Source organism: Palaemon carinicauda, chromosome 12 (genome assembly GCF_036898095.1).
Source record: "Palaemon carinicauda isolate YSFRI2023 chromosome 12, ASM3689809v2, whole genome shotgun sequence".
In the NCBI taxonomy this organism is placed as follows: domain Eukaryota; kingdom Metazoa; phylum Arthropoda; class Malacostraca; order Decapoda; family Palaemonidae; genus Palaemon; species Palaemon carinicauda.
Window position 1 is genome coordinate 8,818,546 of NC_090736.1, and position 20,098 is coordinate 8,838,643.

A 20,098-nucleotide genomic window follows, 5' to 3' on the forward strand; every position below is an offset into this window, starting at 1 on the left:
CGAAAAATGCACTCAACGACTGATGTGTTGATACGACTAGAGTCTTCTATTTGTGAAGCCTTTGCTTGCAAACAGCACCATATTACAGTATTTTTTGACTTTGAAAAGGCATATGATACCACATGGAGATATGGTATACTTAAAACCATTCATGAATTGGGATTGAGAGGAGAGCTGCCACTATTTATTCAGGCATTTCTTTCACGTAGAGTTTTTCAAGTGAGAGTGGGGGAAACTCTATCAGAGAGTAAGTGCCAGGAAGGAGGAGTTCCTCAGGGTAGTGTGCTGAGTGTAACCCTTTTTGCACTAGCAATTAATGGGATATCCTCAGCCATTCCCCAGGATGTTCTCTCAACATTATTTGTGGATGATCTCTCAATATCATTTGTGGATGATCTCTCAATATCATTTGCTGGCACTAGAATGGCAATGGTTGAGAGAAAAATCCAACTCTCTATTGATAAAATTATCCAGTGGGCTGACATGAATGGATTTAAGTTCTCGACAAGTAAAACTACCATTGTCCATTTTTGTCGTATCCGGGGAGTACATCCAGACCCGGATATATACATTAAAGGTCAACGGATACCATGTGTATCGGAAACCAAATTTTTAGGTTTGATATTTGACTGTAGACTTACATGGGTTTCTCACCTAAAAGCGCTAAAAGCTAAATGTGTTGAAGCTCTGAATATCTTTAAAGTATTGTCCCATACATCATGGGGGGGGGCAGACCGCAATACTATTTTAAAATTATACAAGGCCTTGATATTTTCCAAAATTAGTTATGGTTGTGAGGTATATTCTTCAGCCACCCCAAGCCGGTTAAAAATATTAGACTCGATACATCATGCAGGTATTAGATTGTCTACTGGAGCTTTTAAAACCTCGCCTATCCCAAGTCTCCTTGTTGATGCTGGAGAGTTACCTCTAGACCTTTACCGAATGTCTTCCATTCTTCGGTATTGGTTTAGATTGCAAAGACTCCCTAACTCTCTAGCCTTTCAGACTGCAAGCCTTGTAAGACACGCATCATACTTTGAGTTGCACCCAAAATCTCCTCAACCTTATGGGTTTCGGGTGAAACGATTATTAAATAGTCTGGATATAATTAGAAATAAGGTACTTCCATTCAAGGTATCATCAACGCCTCCATGGAAGTTACCAGAGATATCTTTTTGTAAATATTTTATTGGAGATAAGAAGAATGTCAGACCTAGAAGCCAGGTCTCTTTTTAATGAACATGTTAAAGAACATAGAGGATCAACTTTTATCTATACTGATGGCTCCAAATCTGATGCTGGCGTTGGATTTGGAGTACATAGTAATGGTTTTAATTGTAGAGGTGCACTTCCTCTGACTGCTTCCATATTTACTGCCGAACTGTATGGCATATTAACCGCTATTGAGAAAATAGCGTTGGAGAAGGAGGGTAATTTTACAATTTTTAGTGATGTAAGGAGTGTCCTTCAAGCTATGGAAGTTTTTAATTCTAATAACCCTCTAGTTTTAAAGATTTTAGAATGGCTCTTCATTATTGGACGGAGAGGTATGACAGTTCAATTTTGTTGGGTTCCAGCACATGTAGGTGTGTCCGGGAATGAGAAGGCAGATTCACTGGCTAAGGAGGCTGCATCCGAGTTGCTGCCAAGAAGGTATCCCATTCCCTGTAATGATTTCTTACCTGACATCAAGAAATTGGTTTGCAATAAATGGCAACAGCAATGGGATAGTCAAGATGGCAATAAAATGAGGGAAGTAACAAATGACATATCTCCTTGGAGGTATAATATGATGCCCCGAAAATGGGAGACGTCTCTTAGTCGTCTCCGTATTGGTCACACTCGGTTGACACATGAGTTTCTGCTGAAGGGCCAACACCAACCGTATTGTGACAACTGTTTAGTACCTCTAACAGTAAGGCATTTGTTGACCGAATGCCCCAATTATAACAACTTGCGGAATAGATATTTGTTTGAGGCTCGAGGTGAGGGTGGCAGGTTCATCCTTGCCAAGATTCTTGGAAATGTGTCCTACCATGCAAGTGGCATTTTTAGATTTATTTCAGAAGCAGGTCTTCTGAAAAATACTTAACTTTTATGACATTCAATTTTTATGATTTTAACTGAATACTTTTATTTTTTATTTTATTTAATTTTTTATTTTTGTATACATAAATTAAATGTTACCGGCGTCAATGACCTAAGATGTCAGGATGCCTGAAAACTTTAAATCATTCATTCATTCATTCCTTATTGGAGCCCTTGGGTTTATAGCATCCTGCTTTTCAAACTAAGGTTATAGCTTAGGTTGCAATAATAATAATAATTTGGTGATTACTTCTGAAATTGAGGAAGACTTGCACAAAATAGTTGTAGAATGGCAAGAGACTTAATGGGTGGCTTGGTGGTAAATGGTGATAAGACTGAAGGAAGGTAGGGACTGGGTAGCCATACATGAAGATAGAGGCTCAGTTATGAAATACCGGAAGTTGAACAATTTAGATATTTCGGATTTACTAGAAGTCAGAAGGGATGATGGGAGGCTGAAGTTGAGAATAAGGTATGAGCAGCCTTGGGGGGAGTTGAGGGAGGTAGCTGGAGTAGTATGTAATAAAATTCCAATAAAGCTAAAGTCAAGATCTATAGAATAGTATGATGAGTGTTAACATATGGATTGGAAATGTGGCCTCTAAGGCAGAAAGAGGAATTAAAGCTTTAGAGATCAAAGATAAGAATGCTGAGGTGGAGTAACCTGTCCCTCATCACGTGGTTCTTCCTGATAAACCTGAATTTTTTTTTTGTTGAACCGTAAATAAGTAGGGGTTTGACCTTCAAGTCCTCACTTGCATTATCGATCAGCAACATAGTTAGCCTAACTTTCACAAGCTTATGCCAAGGCAAGAACTTATCTCCCTGGATGGTATAAATCCTCGTAGGTCTTTTCTAATAAAAGAGGCCAGTTTTGTCGTAGCTAAAAGATTGCCGAGACTACATAGCTTTTAAATTCCCCAAAATAATTCTCGGTGACTTCGTCTGAACTGGCAGTCTCCCCGCGTCTCAGAGTGCTATCAATGCCACATTTCTTATCAGATTTACCAGACCAGCCTCAGCTATTCCTAAAAACTACATTAAAGTCTGCGCAATCATTTTTTCCAGGGGTGTTTTCCAATGATGTCTGGGTTTTATTAGCTTCACCTTTATACAAACAATGGTCTCAGAAACTTTGTCTACTAAATATTTCGTTTGTCCAAATTAATAAGATTCTCAACTTCATCAATGGTGTAATTTGTCTAGGTAGAGATGTCATTCCTTTTGCTGCATTAGCTTCATTTTTCAAATTTGTACAGATAAACTTGGCATACCATACTCTTTGGAAGTTTCAATCATACTGACACTCAATCTGACTTTTCAGTTATTTCCTGGCTTATGTTTGTAGTGGATTTAGAAACACTGCCACTACTTTCCTTTTTAGAATCCATTGTGTATGAATAAACACATTAGATTTAATATATAAAGTTAATGTAACTATGTGTGACCCATTCAGGTTCTATCAAGTATTTGAGCCTCCAAAGCTTTGTTCAATCTCTGGTAGAAAATAAGGGTTGAAAATTTTGTTGTTCCAACACGGAGTACTTACCTCGAAATACTTTCTTAGGAGTATCTGGGATCTCCTCCCTAACCGACCAAGAATTTTGCTTAGTTCCCCCCATCTCCGTTACCTTTGTCGGGGCGCTCTGTGGCAGATGGATACTCGCCGAGGCGACCCGGGGGCAGTGTGCTTGAGTGCGCTGCTAGGTCTGAGTCGCCAGTAAGCGTCTGGTCACGGGGTAGATCACATCTCGAAGCTCTCTCTCACATCCCGTCTGACCTGCCATTGTGTACCACGTGTGTTCCCTTGTGTTCCCCATCCTTTGTGCACCATGTGTTCCCTTTGTTTTCCCTATCCTTTCCTTGTGTTACTTGTGTTGCTTGCGTGTCCCTGTTTTTCATTATGGAATCTCAGCGTCTTTGTCCCAGGCCCAAGGCCGGTAAATCTTGCGGGGCCTGGCTGTCCAGGCCTGATGTCGACCCGCACACGCTGTGCCTCTCATGTAGAGGCAATAAGTGCTCCCCTGCCTCCACGTGTCCGGAATGAGAGTCCTGGTCGGAGTTGCAGTGGATCTTATTTGCTACGAAGAAGGCGCCCAAATGGTCTGCCAGGAAGGCGGGCATCAGCTTGCCCTTGATGTCGCCCTCAGCGCCTTCGGAGAGAGGTTCTCCTTCTGCTTCCCCTACCCAGAGTAGGGGACGAGGTAAGTCCGTTGCGGGGAAACGGCTCATTGCCGTTCCCCATGAGTCTTATCGCCGATGCTGACTGTGTGGGGCCTACGCAGACGAGTGGGGTGAGACCGTGTTCCCCCTTCAGGCGGTAGCTGAAACATTGGAGAGAGTGGGGAAACTGAAGGACTTGTCGGAGGCCGGGCAGACGGCGCAAGATGTCCTTCCCACAGAAGAACATCAGTGGACGGGGCCTACCCACCTATGCCACCGGCTAGACAGGAGGTCTCCTTCCCTTCTGGCACCAATCCCCACGGCCCTCCCGCAGAGGCAGTGCTCCAGCCCAGGCCTCCTTTAGGCAAAAGTATTCAGGCGCAAGGAGAGGCCGCTCAAACAGTCTCCCCAGAAGGAGATAGGGAGAGAGGCCCCCTACACCTTCCCACGCCTCAGGTGGGGGGATGCTTCAAACAATATTGGCAAGCATGGCGAGACAACGGGGCGGACCTCTGGTCCGTGACAGTCCTCAGGGAGGGATACAGGATTCCTCTCCTGTCGGAACTGCCCCCTCTGATCCCTGAACATCGGGCATAATGGCTGGCACCCAAAGATCACAAGAAGAGAGCAGCCTTGCAGGAAGAGGTGTCAGCCATGTTGAGCAAGGGAGCTCTGCAACCCGTCCAGGAATCGTCCCCAGGATTCTACAGCAGGCTCTGCCTGGTGGAGAAAGCTACGGGAGGTTGGAGGCCAGTCATCGACCTCTTGGCCCTGAACAAGTTTATCAAGAAGACGTCCTTCAAGATGGACACGCCGAAGTTGGTGCTGGTAGCCTTGAGAGAAGGGGATTTCATGATGTCCCTGGATCTCAAGGATGCCTATTTTCAAATCCCCGTACATCCCTCCAGCAGGGAGTTCCCCAGAGTGAAGTGAGGATCCCAGTCCCTACAGTTCAAGACCCTCTGCTTCGCCCTGTCAACGGCGCCTCTGGTGTTCATGAGGGTATTCACCTTAGTATCAGTCTGGGCACACAAACAGGGCATCAGGCTGATCAGATATCTCGACGACTTGTTGCTACTTTCAGCCTTAAAGGAGCAGGGGGCTAAACTATTGCAGTTCTGCGGGGATCTAGCGATCACCATCAACTTGGAGAAGTCCCAGTTAGTCCCCACCACCAGGATGACGTACCTAGGGATGGTCCTGGACTCCCAGTTAGCGAAGGCATTCCCCTCCCAGGAGAGGTTGAACAACCGGGACCAAGTCATTCGGCCATTTCTGACAGACACACCAATGAGAGCCAAGGATTGGCAGAGACTCGTGGGACACCTGGTCTCTTTGGAGAAGCTGGTCCCTCAGGGGAGGCTCAAGCTGGGGCCAGTCCAGTGGAATCTGAAGGACCTCTGGTCACCGGGGGATCCTCCGCAGAACATAGTCAGAATGACCCCGTCCTCCAGGAACATGCTCCTCTGGTGGTCCGACAGGGAGAACACACTAAAAGGGATACCGTTCGCGTCCGCTCCTCCGGAGATGTTGCTCTTCACGGACGCATCAAAGGAGGGGTGGGGAGCCCATCTACTTGAGGAAACGGCAGAGGGAAAGTGGTCCCTGGAGGAGAAGACCCTCCAATTAAACCTGCTCGAACTCCTGGCAGTTCAAAGGGCCCTCGCAACGTTCGCCCATCTACTTTGAGGAAACTCTGTAGCCCTCATATGCGACAACGCCACTGTAGTGGCAAACATAAAGCAGCAGGGAGGCCTGAGATCAAGGGAATGGTGCGACCTCACAGCTCAAATCCTGGAATGGGCCGAAAAGAACCACATCCTTCTTACAGCCAGGTTCATTCCGGGAAAGAGAAACGTACTTACCGACGGCCTCAGAAGGACAGGACAAGTAGTAGGGTCGGAATGGTCTCTACATCCGCAAGTAGTGCAGGAGGTTCTCCAGTTGTGGGGCTCACCAGTAATAGATATGTTCGCCACGAGGCTCAATGCTCAGTTACCCGTGTTCTGTTCTCCGGTGCCAGACTTGACAGCAGCGTTCGAGGACGCCTTCCAGCACTCGTGGGACGGTCTCGACGTGTATGCTTTTCTTCCCTTCGGGATCCTCAGGCAGGTACTCAACAGGCTCAGGCAGTCAAGGGCTACAAGGATGACTTTGGTAGCGCCCTGGTGGCCGGAGAGGGAGTGGTTCGCGGATCTACAGGACCTGGCCACACTCCCTCCATGGCCCCTTCCAGTAAGGGAAGATCTACTACGTCAACCGCACTTCCGAAGACTGCACAAAAACCCTGTGCCTGAAGCTAAACGCTTGGAGGTTATCAAGCGCCTGCTAAGGAAGGAAAGGTTCTCGGAGAAGACAGCTTCCAGGATGTCAGGGTATCTCCGAAAGTCCTCGTGCGTGGTGTACCAGGCCAAGTGGGCCACGTTCGTGAAGTGGTGTGCCACATAGAACCTGAGACCCTTAGACGCATATGTCCACAGGATTGCAGACTTCCTGGTTCAATTGAGGGACGACCTGGGGTCTCCATTCCAGCCATCAGAGGAGTCCATGCGGCACTGGGGTAAGTTTTTTAACTCAGAGGCATCAACCTGGGGGCATCTCGCCACATCTCCATGCTCATGAGGAGTTTCGAGCAGTCTTGTTCCCCACGTGCCTCTAGGGTTCCGCAGTGGGATGTGGCCAAGGTTCTCAAGGCTCTATCGAGGCCTCCCTTCGAACCCCTTGACAACATTCTAGATAAAGACCTCACTCTCAAGACAGTGTTCTTACTACCTCTAGCCTCAGCCAAGCGTATGAGCTCCACGGCTTGTCCTTCGAGGTCTTGCACTCAAAAGGGTGGAAGGAACTGTCCTTTAAGTTTCTACCCGAGTTCGTGGCCAAGACCCAGAACCCAGCAGTTGCGGATCCAAGGTTCGAGGAATTCTCAATTCCAGCAATCCCTCACTCAGATAACTCAGAGGACTTCCTCCTGTGTCCAGTGAGAACAATCAGAAAATACCTCAGTAGGACAGCCAAACTCAGGCCAGCCATCAAAAGTTTGTTTGTCTCTTCAAGTCCAGTCAAGAGGGCAGTGTTTAAGAACACGAGCTCCTTCTGGCTTCGGCAAGTCATCAAGAGGGCTTACGACAGTGATGGATCCGCGGTTCCTGGTACCCCGCGACCCCATGATATTAGGGGCCTTAGCACCTCTTTGGCTTTTGATACCAACATGATAGTGGGCCAAATCATGCGAGCAGGTACTTGGACCAGGCAGTCCACCTTTATGGCCCACCTCTTTAGCTATGGTAAGCAGCTCTTCTAGGAGAAGGACACTCCAAAATTAAACCATTGTTCTCTAGTCTTGGGTAGTGTCATAGCCTCTGTACCATGGTCTTCCACTGCCTTGGGTTAGAGTTCTCTTGCTTGAGGGTACACTCGGGCACTCTATTCTATCTTATTTTTTTTTTCTTCCTCTTGTTTTTTTGAAATGGTGTGTTGGGCAGGCTTAATAGAAGGGCCATGGATGCCTGGTGGTTTATCAAGAGGTTGTCTTTTCCTTTTTCTGATTTTTTCTTCTCAAAACCATCCTTACTGTCCTCCCTTCAGTTCAAGTGGCTATCCTGGAGGGTATTTAGCCTTGCATGGTGTATCGGCTCCTCCATGTTGACCAGTTTTTCCGACTTTTTACTATAGTCTATGGGTATCATCAATCACTTTTTTTATTATTCTGTACATATTTTTTTTGTTATAATTCTTTTTAATCTAGTTTTTAAGTATGATGTCTTTCTTATTTCTATTAATTCTTATGCTGTCTGGAGACATTGAGCAAAATCCGGGACCAGTACGTCCTAGATTTCGTCAATGTCGTCTTCTGTATTGCAATATTCGTGGTCTTCATGCAAATATCCAAGACCTTACAGTTGCGTCCAGACAGTATGATATTCTTTTGTGCTCAGAAACTTTGGTTTCTAATATGAGGCACTCATCTGAGCTCCTTATAACTGGTTTTAAGAAGCCAATAATGCTGAAACGTGATGCCATTCCTAGGGCCAGGGGAATGGCGGTGTATATTAGGACCGAGTACCCTGCTTCTCATAAGTCCTGCTATCAATGTGGATGTCATGAGATTCAGGTAATAAAAGTTTGTGGCAGGCATAACAACTTTTATTTGTGTTCGATCTACCGGAATCCAGACATGGATGATTCTATCTTCGATTGTCTTCTTACCATTATGGCTAAGATACAAGAAGATGATAGAAAGGCTTCTTTTGTCTTTGTTGGTGATTTTAATGCTCACCATAGGGAGTGGTTAAGTTCTATCTCTCCTACCGATCGCCATGGCTTAAGAGCTTTAGACTTTGCCTCTGAATCAGGCTGTGAGCAAATCATAAATGAAGCTACTCACAGGTCTGGTAATTGCTTGGACCTCGTATACACTGACTCCCCTGGCGTTATAACTAGTAAGGTTGATTCTCCAGTCGGGACTTCTGATCATGCCTTGATTTCATTATTAGTGAAGACTGAGCAGCCTGTCCCTGATATATCATATTCCTGTAAAATTTATATGAAATCCCAAGCAGACTGGAATGGGATTTTGCATGATCTTTTGTGCTTGAATTGGTCACAATTATATAATAGTGTAGATCCTGTTGTCTCTTTGAATGAGAATCTAGTCAACATAATTGATAGGCGTATCCCTTCTCGTGTGCTAAGGTACCGAATGAAGGACAAACCGTGGTTCAATGATGATTGTAGGCGTGCTTATTTGGAGAAGCAGGAGGCCTATCACCTTTGGAAGGGTAACAGATCAGATTTGACCTGGAACAACTATACTCAGCTTCGAGGTTTTGCTCAGAGAGTTTATGCCTCAACTGAAAAGGAGTACAATTTAATCATAAAAGAAACCCTCTCTGGTACAACTCAGGAACATAAATGGTGGTCTACCCTTAAATCTGCACTCTTTGGTGTAGATGCAGCAGTTCCTCCTTTACTTAAACCAGATGGCTCAGTCACTCACTGTCCAAAGGAAAAGGCAACCCTTTTGGCTGATGTTTTTGACAGTAAACAGAGTAATGAAAAACTTGAACTTCCTCATTCCTGTTTTCCTGAGGCTAAACTAACTAGTTTAGCTTTTCGATCTCGTGAGATTAAAACACTGTTGATGGACCTTGATGCTTATGGAGGTGTAGACCCAAATGGTATTTTTCCTTTGTTTTTTTATAAAGACCGCAGATTTCTTAGCTCCAAAGTTATGTTATTTTGCGCAAGTTAGCAAGAAGAGGAGCTTTTAGCACTTGTTGGAGAATTGGTAATGTTACTCCTCTATGTAAATGTGTTTGTGGTAGCTCAAGTCCCACTGATTACCGCCCAATTTCCATAACTCCCATATTATCTAAAGTTTTTGAACGTCTTCTGGCAAAACGTCTTAATAGGTTTGCTGAAGGTAATCATCTATTCCCTAGTTTGCAATTTGGTTTTCGTAAAGGCCTTGGAGCATGTGATGCCCTTCTTACAATCTCCAATGCAGTACAGAAATCCCTTGATTGTGGTCGTGAAGTTCGTATGATTGGCCTTGATTTTAGTGCTGCCTTTGACCGTGTTAATCATGAGGCCTTTGTTTTCAAACTGAAACAGTTGGGAGTGGGTGGGTCGTTTCTTAGCATTATTATTGATTTTTTAAGTAGTAGATCTCAAAGAGTAGTTGTTGATGGGCACCATAGTGAGTATAGGAATGTGATATCCGGTGTTCCACAGGGTAGTGTTCTTGGCCCATTACTTTTCATACTATATACACTTGACATGTGGTTTGGCCTAGAAAATAAGCTTGTTGCATATGCAGATGATGCTACTCTCTTTGCATCAATTCCATCCCCTGAATGTAGACCTGGGGTTGGTGAATCCCTTAATAGAGATCTAGCTAAAATTAGTGTATGGTGCAAGTTATGGGGTATGAAGTTGAATCCTAACAAAACTCAAAGTATGATTGTAAGTAGGTCAAGGACGGTGGCTCCTCAACATCCGGATCTCAGTATTGATAATGTTTCTTTAAATTTGTATGACTCTTTCAAAATTTTAGGTGTGATTCTCGACAGCAAATTTACTTTTGAGAAACATATAAGGTCTGTGTCTTCTTCAATTGCACAAAAAATTGGCTTATTGAGAAAGTCTTTTAAGATATTCGGTGATCAATCTATTCTGAAGAAGTGTTTTAATTCTTTTATTCTACCTTGTTTTGAGTATTGTTCTCCTGTCTGGTCTTCAGCTGCTGATTCTCATCTTAATTTGTTGGACAGAAACTTACGGTCTATTAAATTTCTTATTCCTGATCTAGATATTAATCTCTGGCACAGTCGTTCAATTAGTTCATTATGCATGTTGCATAAGATTTTTCATAACTCTGACCATCCTTTACATTCAGATCTCCCTGGACAATTCTATCCTGTTCGTAATACTAGGCTGGCAGTTAATTCTAATAGCCAGGCCTTTTCCATCATAAGACTCAATACCACGCAGTACTCTAGAAGTTTTATTCCAGCTGTTACCAAGTTGTGGAATGATCTTCCTAATCGGGTTGTTGAATCAGTAGAACTTCAAAAGTTCAAAGTTGGAGCAAATGCTTTTTTGTTGACCAGGCGGACATGTCTTTTTATAGTTTATATATGACATACAGTATTTGTTTTTGAAGTTGTTAATAGTTTATATATGACATATCTGTTATGACGTTGTTACTTTTTTTAGAATGATTTACTGTTAATTTGTTCTCTTCACTTATTTATTTCCTTATTTCCTTTCCTCACTGGGCTATTTTTCCCTATTGGAGCCCCTGGGCTTATAGCATTTTGCTTTTCCAATTAGGGTTGTAGCTTGGATAGTAATAATAATAATAATAATAATAATAATACCTGAAAGACTGTACGAGGAAATCCCTGGACGCCTTCTCCATTGGACCAGTAATTTCCGCCATGCAACAAGTTTGAAGGTTAAAGGCCCTTGCTACCCCTTTTTCCCTTTCCTCTCCTCCTACCATGTGAGAGATGGATGCTGTGGAAACCCATGTCCGGATTATACATGAAGGTGAGTTGTACTTAAGGTAAACTTTTGCGTGCTTTCCCCGACTCCTACCTTGTCCACTGGGTCGTCTAGACCTAGCCTCCTATCTAGGTCCCGTACCCCAGTATGTTAATGGGATATTCTGGCCTGTAAGCCACTCCCTCCTCCTAAAGTGTGAGTCTCCTAAGAAAGTAGTTTGAGGTAAGTACTCCTTGTTGGAACAAATCACAAATTTTAAGTAATTTGTATTTTTCCTAACAGTACTTACCCCGAACTACCTTCGGGTAATTGCCCACCCATCCTACCCCGAGTGTCTTACATGAGTTCGAGTAGTACTTAAACATACGCTTACTGACGACTCAGACCTAGCAGCGCACTCAAGCGCGCTGACCCCGGTTTGCTTTAGGGCGAGTATCCATCCGCCACGGAGCGCCCCGACAAAGGTAACGGAGATAGGGGAAACTACGCAAAATTCTTGGTCAGTTAGGGAGGAGATCCCAGATACGCCTAAGAAAGTAGTTCGAGGTAAGTAATTTTAGGAAAAATACAAATTACTTAAAATTTGTGATTTTTAAATACTTTAAAACTGTTCGAGTTTTGGGTTGTTTTATCTCTGAAGTTTTACTCCAGTGGTTGTGTAGCTTGCCGACTGGTGCCCTCAGTCACAGAACTGACCCTTGTGTTTCAAGATGTTACCATTCGATCCAATCTAGCTACTTAGCATCATGTATGCTGTTAGTTCTATTTTTGAGATTTATGTATCATGTATGCCTTTAGCTCTATTCTTGAGAATTGTGTATCATGTATGCTGTTAGTTATATTCTTATGAATTGTGTATCACGTATGCCGTTGTATTAAGAATTACTGTATGTAAATCATTTTAGTATCGAAACCTCACATTCTTGTGTAGCCGAATAGCCTTCTTCTAAAAGTTTGGTCCTTAATGAGAAGTGTTAATGGGAGAGAGGCAGCTGTAATAAGGGAGACCAGCCTATTACCAATAGAATGAATTAGATAAGATTGTTCAAGAGTGGAGTTGAATCTTTTGAGTTTCTAGGTAATGAGAAAAAGGTTTTGTTGTAATAATCCTGCACACCTTAACTTTCATCACAATTTTAATAAATGAACAGGCTCATTTGAAACAAGAGATTGACATATTTGTACTGTATATTTAAGAAACAACTTTAGGAATGTAAGGAAAAATCTTCAAAAATTGTGATCTTTGTATCAATGTTTTGAAAATCGTAGGCATAGAAGTCCAGCTTTTAGGTATTACCCATCCGATTAACAGCAGTTATGTAAGGTTAGTCTGCTAGCCCTACCCCATATTCCAGTGTTTCTGATTTTCTCATATATCTTTCAGGCACAGGCAATAGCCAAAGCCCCCGTTACCATCGCCAAACTTGAAGAGATACAACTGCAAGTGGATGCCCCATTTTGCAACCTAATGCGAGCCTGCATGACGCTTGAAGCATTCACATGGAGCTAATATCTAGGTACTGTAGATACTTATTATGTTGTCCTTCCTATCCTTAGCTGTACCCCTTATTTTTTTACTTAATATTTGATCACTATTCTTGCTTGCCTTTTCCATCTTGCTATCTAACCTATATTGAAATTTCATGTTGTATTGGTACACGTAGTTTCCCCTTATTGCACCCTGGTTCAGAATGGACCTCTTTAAGTTCAATGCTTGGCCATGTGGACAAAAATCATAAGTCCAATACGGACATTAACAGTTCTCCCATATTAATCAATTGAGGGAAAGTTGAATCTTAAGTTTATATTAATAGTCTATTGAAAGAAATTGTTTATTGAAATATATTGAAAATTACATATACTGCTGTAGTTTATTAAATGAACTATTTACACTTGCTATTTATTTAGCGATGTAAGAAATACCGAGTTATGTTTTTTATGAAATAGTACAGTATTCTCACATATACAAAAAATATCACTATATTTATTTAAAAGGGGCACACTGTTGCTAATTTTCTGTAAAAAAATTCTTGCCACCTAAGACAACTCTATAGGTTTGATTAACAAGAAACCCCCATTCTAGCTTTTCACTTTTAGAGCCAGGATTAATAAAAAAGTGTCGAACTAACGATTTTATGATCATCATCTGTGCTATCATGTTTTCTTATAGTAATTTAGATAAATTGACCTTTGTTTTTTAGGTAAATACATCTAAATAATGATCATGTCAAAGTTTAGGGCATAAAATATTTTGTCTGTAATAGTTAGTCATTCAGGGTTTGTACTTTCTAATGTTTAAATTATTGAAAGATAATACTGTATGGCAAGTGTCACGACTGAAATGGTGTGGGCATGTGTTAAGGATGGATGGTAGGGAGGGAGCGAGGAGGTCTTGGGAGGAGTTTGTGAGGAGGGCAAGACTGAGAGGTAGGCAGAGAATTACATAGTGAGTTAAAAGGGAAGGATGATATGGAGAGGAGGCTTGGTTGAAGAGGATGCATTTGATAGAAGTCAAGGCACTGGAAAAGGTACATTAGTCAACTGACCCCTAATGTATTGGTAACAGTGGGGAAAAAAGATATGTTGATGGTTTTGTAGTGAAGTGGGGTTAAAGTTCATAATCTATTTACTTACTTAAATTGTTAACTCACTATGACAGGACATTTTCATTTACTTGAAGCAGCTGCTTCAGTTTTTCAGACCGCTGATAAAGCAGTTTTACTACTACTTATGAAAAATTTGAATCATAGTTGAAATGAAGGTACAGTAGTAACCTTTTTAACATCATTTCTTTCATTGCAGATAACCCTTCAGTATTCTGGATCATGGAGTGGTGGGAGATTGCAGTCCTGCATAGTCCTCGATCAACTTCAGCAATCAATTAAATTTATCTTTTACCCTATTTTTAAGTCTGTCATCTAAGAGGTTAGGGTATCGTTTATAGAAATACTGCAGTACCACTCAGTGTCTCGTATCTATGTCAAGATTTTGATAAAAGCTCTTTGTTCCGTAACTGGAATACAAACTACGCTATTATTAGGGTATTATTTTCGGCGGAGCTGAAAAGAGGAGCCATTAAAATTTAGCGAGGGTTAACTACCCACACCGCTAGTTAGCAGGGGGTAGGGAGGGTAGCTTGCTACCACTCCCACACCTGTGATTTAGCTCACTTTACTTTTGCCTCGGATGGAGAGCGGTTGTTTCTGCTCTTCCTCCTTGCCTATTCTGGACTGTCATTAATTTTTGTCTTTTAACTTACTTTTTCTTATATATATATATGTATGTATGTACAGTATGTATGTATGTATAGAAATGTTGTAAGTTTCCTTTTCAGTGTTTGTGCTGTGCGTGTGATACATCTACGACAGGTTCTTATGACACTTGCTCAAAGCCAGGACACTTCCCTTCGTGGGGAACGACCTCTCCCCCCTGGTCCATCGGTCTTCCCGTCAGCATATAACCGTTGACTCGGCCGCCGCAGGGGAATCGTCATCATTTGGACCCTCCTCATTCAACTGTTGTCTTCGCCTTTCCCTTTTCCTACGGGAAACATGGATTACTGAGCGAAGGGAGTGTAGCCTGAGAGATTGACTACGGTCGTTCTCTTCTCAAGGCCGTTCACCTTTCATGGGCCTCCGACAGTGTACTAACAGGGGAAGCAACTTCCCCGTTCGCGGGTTAGAATGTGCTTCCGATTGTTTTCCCAATTATTTTAGTGAAATTATAATTGTTTGTAATTTTAACTTTTCAGCTTCTTCTCCGTGGGGAACACTTCCCTTCGGAGGATCAGTGGTTCCTACTATTAGTGAATATTTTTAGCAGATTTAAGTAATTACAATTCCTGTTTTTAATAGTTACTCTCCGCTCCCCCTTCTCCCGTGGATGTCAACTGTGGAAGGGAGAGCGCACTACTTATTTTATGTTTGTTCCCTCAGTGGTGCCTCTTTGGAGTTCCTCCCTAGGAAATTTTCTGTTACATAATTTATTTTATTTGTCCTCAGCTACGCAGTTTTCTTCGTTCGACTAAGAGTAGCGATGAAGCAGAGCTGTTCTGTTCATGCCTGGGGAATTTGTTGTCACTGCCGTCCCTCAGAGGACTTCATCATGAGCGTAATCCCTTCTCTTAGAAGTACGCCCTTGGCAACATGATCAGCACTTCAGATCATCTTAGACCCCTACCAGGAGGTTCGCCTCAAGGGGTTGGACAACTTTCCCTTCCAAGGTAGAGTTTCCTCTCCAGATGTGAGGTTGTTTTTTCCCTTCCGAGGGAGAACTCTCCACATCTTAATCACTTCGTCTCCGACTGCTGTTGCTGCCTTTGCCTAGACTACTCTTCCCCCTTGCTGAGTCTCTCTTCCTTCGGGGGGGCGGAGCATAGTCTTAGGCAAGTCAATCCTGCAAAGTGATCACTTCTCTTGTTCGCGAGAGGGGCCACTCAGAGACTCCTCTTCGAAGAATCGCCACTGCTGAAAGTCAGCTTGCTGATCCACCAGCCCTCATGGGCATCATCCCTTCTCTCAGAAGTACCCCTGTAGCAACACCAGATCAGCAGTTCATCTTCGAGGAAAGGTTGTTTATCCCTTCCGATAGAGAACTGCCTGCATCTTAATCACTTCACAGACTTCGACAGCTGTTGCTGTCTTCGCCTAGACTACACTCCCCCCCTTGCTGAGTGTCTCTTCCTTCGGGGGCGGAGCATAGTCTTAGGCAAGTCTCTCCTGCGAAGTGATCACCTCTCTCGTTCGTGAGGGGCCACTCATAGACACTCCTCTTTGGAGGATCGCTACTGCTGAAGGTCAGCTTTGCTGGTCCACCGGCCCTCATGGGCGTCATCAGTTCCTGATCGTCCTACCAGCTGACCTACCAGCGCAACCTTGCGCTGCAGCTCAGTCCCTGGACTCTTCTATAGCTCTTTCACGGTCGCCATCGGTGGATGTTCGCCCTCCCAAAGGGCACATCCCAGTTCCTTATCGTCCTGCCAGCTGACCTGCCGACCTACCAGCGCAACCTTACGCTGCAGTTAGTCCTTGGACTTTGGTCCTGGACACTCTTGTGGATCGTTCCTGCTCGCCAACGATCTTCTAAAGTCAGTCTTAAGTGAGGTTCAGAGAGTGAACAAGATTTTTGAATCTAATGACTGTGACCCAACAAAATTACTGGATGACTTGACCCTTTTGATTGAGAATTTAGTGAAGAAAGTAATACTTCGTGCAAATTGACATCGGATAGATCCATTTACTTGTAATTTGGAAAAGTACATAGTCCCTAAATTGTACTTAAGATATGAAACGGAAAATCTGTTATCAGAACTTCCCAAACATCTGCCTGAGGATCGAGAAAAAAACCTTGGAGAGCGGCGTTCTAAATTTTTGATAGTTCTAATCAAAGAACTTCGAAATAGACTACCTGATAATGTGCAAGTTCTGAAAACTATGTCACTGTTGAGTGTAGAAAACGCACTGCGTGTAGTGAAAAACTCTATTGTCCCACTCTTAGAATCACTTAAGTATAAATCCAGAAAATATTACTAAAACTGAATTCCAGTGGTCAAACATAACTCCCGTGAAATGGTGTGAAACAAAGGACGCAGTAAAATTTTGGGCTGAGGTCAAGAGTTATAAAGATGCAGCGAAGATAAATCCTTACGAAGAGCTTTCATCTGTTCCTTTGACAGTTTTGAGTTTACCCCATTCCAATGCTGAAATTGAAAGAGTTTTCAGTCAAATGAATCTCTTCAAAACCAAATTAAGAAATAAGATGAAAACAGACACAACAAATGCTTTGCTTCATATATGGTATGGCCTGAACAGAATATCAGAGACTTGTGTGACATATGATTTTCCAAATGCTGTACTTGATCAAGTAATATCAAGTGAAAAGTATCATTATATAAAAAAAAAGCCACGATGGATCAACCTGGAACCTCACATATGGAAGAAGAGGACGATGATGATCTGAATATCTTTTTTTGCAAGATGTGTAAAATATAAAGAAAAGAATAAATTTTTGTTAGATTTATTAATCTAGAGAAGTATGAAAAATATAGAGAGAAAAATGTGGAAGTAAAGAGCAAGGTACGTGAGGCAAAGAGGGCAGCTGACCTGAGGTGGGGTCAGGGATTGGGTCATTCATATGAAGAGAATAAGTAGCAGCTTTGGAAAGAAGTGAAGAGAGTAAGGAAGGCTGGCTCAAGAATTGAAGAGACAGTGAAAGATGGAAATGGAAGGTTGTTAAAAGGAGAGGAGGCAAGGAAAAGATGGGCGGAATATTTTGAAAGTTTACTGAATGTTGAGGATAATAGGGAGGCAGATATAATTGCTGTTGCAGGTGTTGAGGTGCCAGTGATGGGAGATGAGAATGAGAGAGAGATTACAATAGAGGAAGTGAGGAGAGCACTAGATGAAACGAGAGCGTCTGGAATGGATGGTGAGAGCGCTGAGATGTTGAACGAAGAGGGTGTGACTGTACTTGAATGGTTGGTGAGATTGTTTAATGTGTGTTTTGTGTTGTCAATGGTACCAGTAGATTGGGTTTGTGCATGTATTGTACCACTATATAAGGGTAAGAGAGATGTGCATGAGTGTTGTAATTCAAGAGGTATTAGTTTAAGCGTAGTTGGAAAAGTGTATGGTAGAGTAATGATTAATAGGATCAAGGATAAAACAGAGAATGCAATCTTAGAAGTACAGGGTGGTTTTAGAAGAGGTAGGGGTTGTATGAATCAGATTTTTACAGTAAGGCAGATATGCAAGAAATATTTAGCAAAAGGTAAGGAGGTGTATGTTGCGTTTATGGATCTGGAGGAAGCGTATGCTAGAGTTGATAGGGAAGCAATGTGGAATGTGATGAGGTTATATGGAGTTGGTGGAAGGTTATTGCAAGCAGTGAAAAGTTTCTACAAAGGTAGTAAAGCATGTGTTAGAATAGGAAATGAAGTGAGTGATTGGTTTCCGGTGAGAGAGGGGCTGAGACGGATGTGTGATGTCGCCATGGTTGTTTAACTTGTATGTTGATGGAGTGGTGAGAGAGGTGAATGCTAGAGTGCTTGGACGAGGATTAAAACTGGTAGACGAGAATGACCATGAATGGGAGGTAAATCAGTTGTTGTTTGCGGATGATACTGTACTGGTTGCAGACACAGAAGAGAAGCTTGGCCGATTAGTGACAGAATTTGGAAGTGTGTGTGAGAGAAGGAAGTTGAGAGTCAATGTGGGTAAGAGTAAGGTTATGAGATGTACGAGAAGGGAAGGTGGTGCAAGGTTGAATGTCATGTTGAATGGAGAGTTACTTGAGGAGGTGGATCAGTTTAAGTACTTGGGGTCTGTTGTTGCAGCAAATGGTGGAGTGGAATCAGATGTACGTCAGAGAGTGAATGAAGGTTGCAAAGTGTTGGGGGCAGTTAAGGGAGTAGTAAAAAATAGAGGGTTGGGTATGAATGTAAAGAGAGTTCTATATGAGAAAGTGATTATACCAACTGTGATGTATGGATCTGAGTTGTGGGGAATGAAAGTAATGGAGAGACAGAAATTGAATGTGTTTGAGATGAAGTGTCTAAGGAGTATGGCTGGTGTATCTCGAGTAGATAGGGTTAGGAACGAAGTGGCGAGAGTGAGAACGGGTGTAAGAAATGAGTTAGCAGCTAGAGTGGATATGAATGTGTTGAGGTGGTTTGGCCATGTTGAGAGAATGGAAAATGGCTGTCTGCTAAAGAAGGTGATGAATGCAAGAGTTGATGGGAGAAGTACAAGAGGAAGGCCAAGGTTTGGGTGGATGATTGGAGTGAAGGAAGCTCTGGGTGATAGGAGGATAGATGTAAGAGAGGCAAGAGAACGTGCTAGAAATAGGAATGAATGGTGAGCGATTGTGACGCAGTTCCGGTAAGCCCTGCTGCTTCCTCCGATGCCTTAGATGACCGCGGAGGTAGCAGCAGTAGGGGATTCAGCATTATGAAGCTTCATCTGTGGTGGATAATGTGGAAGGGTGGGCTGTGGCACCCTAGCAGTACCAGCTGAACTCGGTTGAGTCCCTTGTTAGGCTGGGAGGAACATGGAGAGTAGAGGTCCCCTTTTTTGTTTTTGTTTCATTTGTTGATGTCGGCTACCCCCCAAAATTGGGGGAAGTGCCTTGGTATATGCATGTATGTATTAATCTATAGCCACCTGCAATTAATATTTTTTTAGATTTTTCTTTGTCAATTTAAGAACAGGATTTTCTTTGGTTACATTTATTAACATACAGTAGATAGTTATTGTTAAAAATTTTATTAAAACCGAGGAAGGGAATATTACTTTGCCTACACTTCATGACGCTGTTAAATATTTGATTATTTTTCGTACCAAAATAACAAATTAAATTACTTTGCCTACAATTGAAGTGTAAGACATAAATTCTTGTAAGATTCTTGAGATAATATACATGAAAATTAACATATAAATTTAGCCTTTTTTTTAGCCATTTACTACAGAATCTAGTAGATTTCATGGGCAGCTCATCTTTCTTCGATCATCTACTCATCAGCTTGCTGATCACTAGATCACCGATGGGCAGCTCAACTTTCTTCGATCATCGAACTCGGCTCGCTGATCTCTGACAACCCCATCTTCAGCTTGCTGATCTCTGACCAACCTGGAGGGACCATAGTCGGCTTGCTGATCTCTAGCTCACCGATCACCAGCTTACCATCACCAACTGACTATCATTAAACCATTTTGCTGTCTTTCAGGGCTCTCAAAGCAGATAACCAACTCATTTATTGCCAACCTACCATGGCTGACTGACCATACAGCCTTCATCTTCCTGTCAGTTACCATCTTCGGCTCACAGACCGCCGATTCAC

The 20,098-nt window shown here is 42.8% G+C and overlaps 1 protein-coding gene and 1 long non-coding RNA gene across 2 annotated transcripts in view; one reads left to right on the forward strand and one right to left on the reverse strand.

Moving 5' to 3' along the window:
- Nucleotides 1-14,222, forward strand: part of LOC137651202 (uncharacterized) — a 32,211-nt gene extending 17,989 nt beyond the window's left edge. The window contains exons 2-3 of the long non-coding RNA XR_011046065.1: nt 12,647-12,779; nt 14,065-14,222. This is a non-coding gene — a long non-coding RNA (uncharacterized lncRNA). The remainder of the gene's footprint in view (nt 1-12,646; nt 12,780-14,064) is intronic.
- LOC137650476 (titin-like) overlaps nt 1-20,098 on the reverse strand; it is a 963,282-nt gene that overhangs the window by 740,331 nt on the left and 202,853 nt on the right.